We start from the raw sequence: 9,006 nt of genomic DNA, 5'->3' as shown, positions 1-9,006 counted from the left end.
CATATAGTAATCAACTACAAGATGTAATCAACACTACTAGTCACCCACAGGTAACAATCTGAGGTTCCGGTACAAAGATTGAACACATGAGATGAACTAGGGTTTGAGAGGAGATGGTGTTGTTGAAGATGGTGATGGAGATTGGCCTCCCAAAGATGAGAGGGTTATTTGTGATGACGATGGCTTCGATTTCCCTCTCCGGGAAGGAAGTTCCCCAGGCGGAATCGCTCCGCTGGAGGGCAAAAGTGCTCCTGCCCAAGTTCCACCTCGAGATGGCGGCACTTCATCCCGGAAGTCCACTCCTAATTTTCTAGGTCAAAAGACCTTAAGTACCAGAAGATGTGGACCGGAGGTGTGCTGGGATGGCCACAACCCACTAGGGCATGCCTGGGGGGCCTGGCGCGCCATGGTGTCTTGTGGTCACCAAGGGGCCCCCTCCGGTAGTTCTTTGCTCCAATATTTTTCATATATTCCAAAATAATTCTCCGTAAATTTTCAGCATATTTGGATATGCGCAGAATAGGTTTCTTGACTTAGCTTCTTCAAGTCTAGAATTACAGCTGTCAGTATTCTCCCTCTTTGTGTAAACCTTGCATATTATGAGAGAAAAGGCATTAGAATTACTCCATAAAGCATTATTATGCATAAAAACACTATAAATAACAGTAGGAAAACATGATGCAAAATGGACGTATCAACTCCCCCAACCTTAGAAATCGTTTGTCCTCAAGCGAAAGCTGATATCGAAAATCATGTCCACATGTTTTGAGAGAGATGTGTCGATAAAAACGAAATACGGACATAGTAGCAACATGCTTATTATTATAACAGCAAGAAACTTTATTATAAACTTTATCACGTAACTTTATCGTATAAATTCTCATGAACCAGTAACAATTCATCACAACATCGCAGTAAAAAGCATAAGCTCTATTGAAAACGAACAAACTATGTTCTCGGTCAACTTTGCAACTACAATTCATCATATTTTAAGGAAGGGTCTCGTATCGGAGCCTTTTGGCAAGTCCACATACTCAACCATCATTTAATCTTCTATGATTGCTAACACTCACCCTATACGCATGAGGAAAAAGTTTCAACCGGACACATAGAAAGATAGGGGCTTATAGTTTCACCTCCCAACTTATTCACCTCAAGGGTGATGTTAATAACTCATGCTCACTCATATCCAACTAGGTATGTGTGCCTAGATCTTTCCCCACCACATGATGCTTGCAAAAAGAGAAAATAAAAAGGAATAGCGAAGAATACTTTGACTCTTGCATGAAAAGTAAATACATAAAGTAAAAGATAGGCCCTTCACAGACGAAAGCAGAGGTTGTCATGCGCGTTTTGATTTGTATGCTCAATCTCTTAATGCAAAAGAACGCCACGTTATATTGCCCCTTATGATAGCAACCTTTATTATGCAGTCCGTCGCTTTGATTACTTTGCCATCACAAGTTCGTACAACGCTCACTTTTCTCTTAAACTAAATGATCAAACACATTTAGAAGCAATTTTTATTACCTTTTTTCACCGATAACAACTTACTTGAAGGATCTTACTCAATCCATAGGTAGGTATGGTGGACTCTCAAAACAAGATTTCGGGTTTAGGGTTTTTTGGACGCACAAGTAGTATCTCTACTTAGTGTGGATTTTTGGTTAGCAAAGATATTCGGCAAGCACCACATGTTGAAGGATATATGACAATATAACTTCTATTTGAATATGAACAAACATAAATCATTAAGATGTCTTCCTTCTCCAACGTCAACAATTTTGCCATATACTATTTAATGAGGGCTCACAATCATAAAAAATGTCCAAGATAGTGTATTTGCATGTGAATCTTCTCTTCCCTTATTAATTCTTTCATGAATTGCATCATTGACAAATGCTATGTTTGTCAACTTTCAACAAATTTTACCACTTATAGATTTCCTTATGTGATGTCTTTACTTACCATAAGATTAGCATATGATCTTTCTCATTGTTATCTTTTATTTTGTTTGAAGCATAAAAGTAAAGAAGAAAAACTCAAACTAAACTTTATTATATAACTCTCACTCGATTACATCGATAAATAGAACACGAGACTAACACTTGAAAATAGATCGTCCTAAACTTTTATTCAACTAATTTATGACATAACTAAAGATCAAACTAAGGATAGGTAAAGGTAATAAAAGTGATGGTGATACGATACTGGGGCATCTCCCCATGCTTCAGACAAGTTAAGGAGAGTGCCCATACCCATGTACTCATGTCTCCTTTGGTGAGGAAGATGATGATGTAGTGGCCATGTTCTCCAACACATTCATAAGTAGTTCCCTCAAACTTTGAATCTCTCAAGGGGCTCGATGAAGCAACTCAGTGTTCTTATCCACTTTTGCCATAATATGTTTATTCTCAGGTCCCCAGGAGTTTGTTCCTACATCATTTTCTCTTGGACGGGATATGTCCCAATTGGACGGTATGTGTGACGCGGCTTGAACTACGTTGGTATTTCCCCAAATAGGAAGGGATGATGCAGCACAACTATGGTAGGTATTTCCCTCAGTGATGAGACCAAGGTTATCGAACCAGTAGTGGAACCACGCAACACTACGTGAACGGCACCTGCACACAAATAAAAAATACTCGCAACCCGACATATTAAAGGGTTGTCAATCCCTTTCGGGTAACGGCGCCAGAAATTGGCAAGTAGACGGGATAAAAATATGATAGTTTGGATAAATAGATCTCGCGTGAACGCGAGATAAAATAAATAGATAAAAATTGCACGAAGGTATTTTTGTATTTGGATTAATAGATCTGAAAATAAAAGCAAATAAAAATAGATCACGAAGGCAAATATAATAAAGAAGAGACCCGGGGGCCATAGATTTCACTAGTGGCTTCTCTCGAGAAAAATAGCATACGGTGGACAAACAAATTACTGTTGGGCAGTTGATAGAACTTCAAATAATCATAACGATATCTAGGCAATGATCATTATATAGGCATCACGTCCAAGATTAGTAGACCGACTCTTGCCCGCATCTACTACTATTACTCCACACATCGACCGCTATCCAGCATGCATCTAGTGTAGTAAGTTCATGGAGAAACAGACTAATGCAATAAGAATGCTAACATGATGTAGACAAGATCTATTTATGTAGAAATAGACCCCATCTTGTTATCCTTAATAGCAACGATACATACGTGTCGGTTCCCCTTCTGTCACTGGGATCAAGCACCGTAAGATCGAACCCATCACAAAGCACCTCTTCCCATGGCAAGAAAATTCGATCTAGTTGGCCTAACTAAACCAAAGATTCGAAGAAGAAATATGAGGCTATAAAAAATCATGCATATAAGAGATCAAAAGTCTCAAATAACTTTCATGGATAAAAACATAGATCTTATCATAAACTCAAAGTTCATCGGATCCGAACAAACACACAGGAAAAAGAGTTACATCAAATAGATCTCCAAGAGATCGTTGTATTGAGAATCACAAGAGAGAGAGGGAGCAATCTAGCTACTAACTACGGACCCGTAGGTGTACAATGAACTACTCACGCATCATCAGAGAGGCACCAATGAGGATAATGAACCCCTCCGCGATGGTTTCTAGATTGGATTTGGTGGTCCTGGAACATGCGGCCACTGGAATTGATTTTCGTCGACTCTCCTAGGGTTTCTGGAATATTGGGTTATTTATGGAGCAAAGAGGCGGTGCGGGAGTCCACCAAGGTGGGCACAACCCACCTGGGCGCGCCTGGGCCCCCGTGCGCGCCCTGGTGGGTTGGGCTCCCCTCGGAGCACCCCTCAGGTACTTTCTTAGCCCATCTGGTGTCTTTTGGTCCAGAAAAATCCACAAAAAGTTTCGCTGCGTTTGGACTCCGTTTGGTATTGATTTCCTGCGATGTAAAAAACAAGCAGAAAATAGCAACTGGCACTAGGCACTATGTCAATAGCTTAGTCTCAAAACATGATATAAAATTGCGATAAAATGATTGTAAAACATCCTAGAATGATAATATAATAGCATGGAACAATAAAATATTATAGATATGTTGGAGTCGTATCAGCATCCCCAAGCTTAATGTTGGCGAACGTAGTAATTTCAAAAAAATTCCTACGCACACGCAAGATCATGGTGATGCATAGCAACGAGAGGGGAGAGTGTTGTCCATGTACCCTCGTAGACCGAAAGCGGAAGCGTTAGCACAACGTGGTTGATGTAGTCGTACGTCTTCACGATCCGAACGATCAAGTACCGAACACACGGCACCTCCGAGTGCAGCACACGTTCAGCCCGATGACGTCCCTCGAACTCCGATCCACCCGAGTGTTGAGGGAGAGTTTCGTCAGCACGACGTGGCGGCGAGGAGGGAGAGAGGAAGGAAAGGGGGACGCCGCCCCCCTCTCCTTGTCCTATTCGGACTAGTTGGAGGGGCGCGCGGCCCTGCCCTGGCCGCCTCTCCTCGTCTCCACAAAGGCCCACTATGGCCCATTAAGCCCCCGGGGGTTCTGGTAACCCCTCGGTACTCCGGGAAAATCCCGATTTCACCCGGAACACTTCCGATATCCAAATATAGGCTTCCAATATATTAATCTCCATGTCTCGACCATTTTGAGACTCCTCGTCATGTCCGTGATCAGATTCGGGACTCCGAACAACCTTTGGTACATCAAAACATATAAACTCATAATATAACTGTCACCGAAACGTTAAGCGTGCGGACCCTACGGGGTCGAGAACTATGTAGACATGACTGAGACACGTCTCCGGTCAATAACCAATAGCGGAACCTGGATGCTCATATTGGCTCCCACATATTCTATGAAGATCTTTATCGGTCAGACCGCATAACAACATACGTTGTTCCCTTTGTCATCGATATGTTACTTGCCCGAGATTCGATCGTCGGTATCTCAATGCCTAGTTCAATCTCGTTACCGGCAAGTCTCTTTACTCGTTCCGTAATACATCATCCCGCAACTAACTCATTAGTTGCAATGCTTGCAAGGCTTAAGTGATGTGCATTACCGAGTTGGGTATCCTATGAAGACACATTTCTCCGAGTTGGGTTCGAGCTTATAAGGTTGAAGCTTTTTCACATAAGCATCCCAGCCCCAAACTTTAAGAAACGACAACTTTGGTTTCTTGCCAAACCACGGTGCATAAGGCGTCGTCTCAACGGATTTTGATGGTGCCCTATTTAACGTGAATGCGGCCGTCTCTGAAGCATAACCCCAAAACAATAGCGGTAAATCTGTAAGAGACATCATAGATCGCACCATATCTAGTAGAGTACGATTACGACGTTCGGACAGACCATTACGTTGTGGTGTTCCGGGTGGCGTGAGTTGCGAAACTATTCCGCATTGTTTCAAATGTAGACCAAACTCGTAACTAAAATATTCTCCTCCACGATCAGATCGTAGAAACTTTATTTTCTTGTTACGATGATTTTCAACTTCACTCTGAAATTCTTTGAACTTTTCAAGTGTTTCAGACCTATGTTTCATTAAGTAGATATACCCATATCTGCTCAAATCATCTGTGAAGGTGAGAAAATAACGATATCCGCCACGAGCCTCAATATTCATCGGACCACATACATCTGTATGTATGATTTCCAACAAATCTGTTGCTCTCTCCATAGTTCTGGAGAACGACGTTTTAGTCATCTTGCCCATGAGGCACGGTTCGCAAGTACCAAGTGATTCATAATCAAGTGGTTCCAAAAGTCCATCAGTATGGAGTTTCTTCATGCGCTTTACACCGATATGACCTAAACGGCAGTGCCACAAATAAGTTGCACTATCATTATCAACTCTGCATCTTTTGGCTTCAATATTATGAATATGTGTATCACTACTATCGAGATTCAACAAAAATAGACCACTCTTCAAGGGTGCATGACCATAAAAGATATTATTCATATAAATAGAACAACCATTATTCTTTGATTTAAATGAATAACCATCTCGCATCAAACAAGATCCAGATATAATGTTCATGCTTAACGCTGGCACCAAATAACAATTATTTAGGTCTAAAACTAATCCCAAAGGTAGATGTAGAGGTAGCGTGCCGACCGCGATCACATCGACTTTGGAACCATTTCCCACGCGCATCGTCACCTCGTCCTTAGCCAATCTTCGCTTAATCCGTAGCCCCTGTTTTGAGTTGCAAATATTAGCAACAGAACTAGTATCAAATACCCAGGTGCTACTGCGAGCATTAGTAAGGTACACATCAATAACATGTATATCACATATACCTTGGTTCACCTTGCCATCCTTCTTATCCGCCAAATACTTGGGGCAGTTCCGCTTCCAGTGACCAGTCTGCTTGCAGTAGAAGTACTCAATCTCAGGCTTAGGTCCAGACTTGGGTTTCTTCTCCTGAACAGCAACTTTCTTGCTGTTCTTCTTGAAGTTCCCCTTCTTTTTCCCTTTGCCCTTTTTCTTGAAACTGGTGGTCTTATTGACCATCAACAATTGATGCTCCTTTTTGATTTCTACCTCCGCAGCCTTTAGCATTGCGAAGAGCTCGGGAATCGTCTTATCCATCCCTTGCATGTTATAGTTCATCACGAAGCTTCTTGTAGCTTGGTGGTAGTGATTGGAGAATTCTGTCAATGACGCTATCATCCGGAAGATTAACTCCCAGTTGAATCATGTGATTATTATACCCAGACATTTTGAGTATATGCTCACTGACAGAACTATTCTCCTCCATCTTGCAGCTGTAGAACTTATTGGAGACTTCATATCTCTCAATCCGGGCATTCTATTGAAATATTAACTTCAACTCCTAGAACATCGCATATGCTCCATGACGTTCAAAACGTCGTTGAAGTCCCAGTTCTAAGCCGTAAAGCATGGCACATTGAACTATCGAGTAGTCATCAACATGTGACTGCCAGGCATTCACAATGTCTGCAGTTGCTGGCGCAGGTGGTACACCTAGCGGTGCTTCCAGGACGTAATTCTTCTGTGCAGCAATGAGGATAATCCTCAAGTTATGGACCCAGTCCGTGTAATTGCTACCATCATCTTTCAACTTTGCTTTCTCAAGGAGCGCATTAAAATTCAACAGAACAACAGCACGGGCCATCTATCTACAATAAACATAGACAAGCAAGATACTATCAGGTACTAAGTACATGATAAATTTAAGTTCAATTAATCATATTACTGAAGAACTCCCACTTAGATAGACATCCCTCTAATCCTCTAAGTGATCACGTGATCCATATCAACTAAACCATGTCCGATCATCACGTGAGATGGAGTAGTTTCAACGGTGAACATCACTATGTTGATCATATCTACTATATGGTTCACGCTCGACCTTTCGGTCTCCATGTTCCGAGGCCATATCTGTTATATGCTAGGCTCGTCAAGCTTAACCTGAGTATTCCGCGTGTGCAACTGTTTTGCACCCGTTGTATTTGAACATAGAGCCTATCACACCCGATCATCACGTGGTGTCTCGTCACGAAGAACTTTCGCAACGGTGCATACTCAGGGAGAACACTTATACTTTGATAATTTAGTGAGGGATCATCTTATAATGCTACCGTCAATCAAAGCAAGATAAGATGCATAAAAGATAAACATCACATGCAATCAGTATAAGTGATATGATATGGCCATCATCATCTTGTGCTTGTGATCTCCATCTCCGAAGCACGGTCATGATCACCATCGTCACCGGCGCGACACCTTGATCTTCATCGTAGCATCGTTGTCGTCTCGCCAATCTTATGTTTCTACGACTATCACTACCGCTTAGTGATAAAGTAAAGCATTATAGGGCGATTGCATTGCATACAATAAAGCGACAACCATATGGCTCCTCTCAGTTGCCGATAACTCGGTTACAAAACATGATCATCTCATACAATAAAATTTAGCATCACGTCTTGACCATATCACATCACAACATGCCCTGCAAAAACAAGTTAGACGTCCTCTACTTTGTTGTTGCAAATTTTACGTGGCTGCCACGGGCTTAGCAAGAACCGTTCTTACCTACGCATCAAAACCACAACGATAGTTTGTCAAGTTGGTGTTGTTTTAACCTTCGCAAGGACCGGGCGTAGCCACACTCGGTTCAACTAAAGTTGGAGAAACTGACACCCGCCAGCCACCTGTGTGCAAAGCACGTTGGTAAAACCAGTCTCGCGTAAGCATACGCGTAATGTCGGTCTGGGCCGCTTCATCCAACAATACCGCCGAACCAAAGTATGACATGCTGGTAAGCAGTATGACTTATATCGCCCACAACTCACTTGTGTTCTATTCGTGCATATAACATCAACGCATAAAACCTGGCTCTGATACCACTGTTGGGGAACATAGTAATTTCAAAAAAATTCCTACGCACACGCAAGATCATGGTGATGCATAGCAACGAGAGGGGAGAGTGTTGTCCACGTACTCTCGTAGACCGAAAGAGGAAGAGTTAGCACAACGCGGTTGATGTAGTCGTACGTCTTCACAATCCGACCGATCAAGTATCGAACGCACGGCACCTCAGAGTTCAGCACACGTTCAGCCCGATGACGTCCCTCGAACTCCGATCCAGCCGAGTGTTGAGGGAGAGTTTTGTCAGCACGACGGCGTGGTGACGATGATGATGTTCTACCGACGCAGGGCTTCGCCTAAGCACCGCTACAGTATTATCGAGGTGGACTATGGTGGAGGGGGGCACCGCATACGGCTAAAAGATCAAGCAATCAATTGTTGTGTCTCTAGGGTGCCCCCCTGCCCCCGTATATAAAGGAGCAAGGGGGGTGGTGCGGCCGGCCAGGAGGGGCGCGCTAGGTGGAGTCCTACTCCCACCGGGAGTAGGACTCCCTCCCTTTTCCTTGTTGGATTAGGAGTGGAGGGGGAAAGAGGAGCGAGAGAGGAAGGAAAGGGGGGCGCCGGCCCCCTCTCCTTGTCCTATTCGGACTAGGGGTGAGGGGTGCGCGGCCCTGGCCGCCTCTCC

This window comes from Aegilops tauschii, chromosome 4 (genome assembly GCF_002575655.3).
Source record: "Aegilops tauschii subsp. strangulata cultivar AL8/78 chromosome 4, Aet v6.0, whole genome shotgun sequence".
NCBI classification, from domain to species: Eukaryota; Viridiplantae; Streptophyta; class Magnoliopsida; order Poales; family Poaceae; genus Aegilops; species Aegilops tauschii.
Note: the sequence above shows the minus strand (reverse complement) of the source record.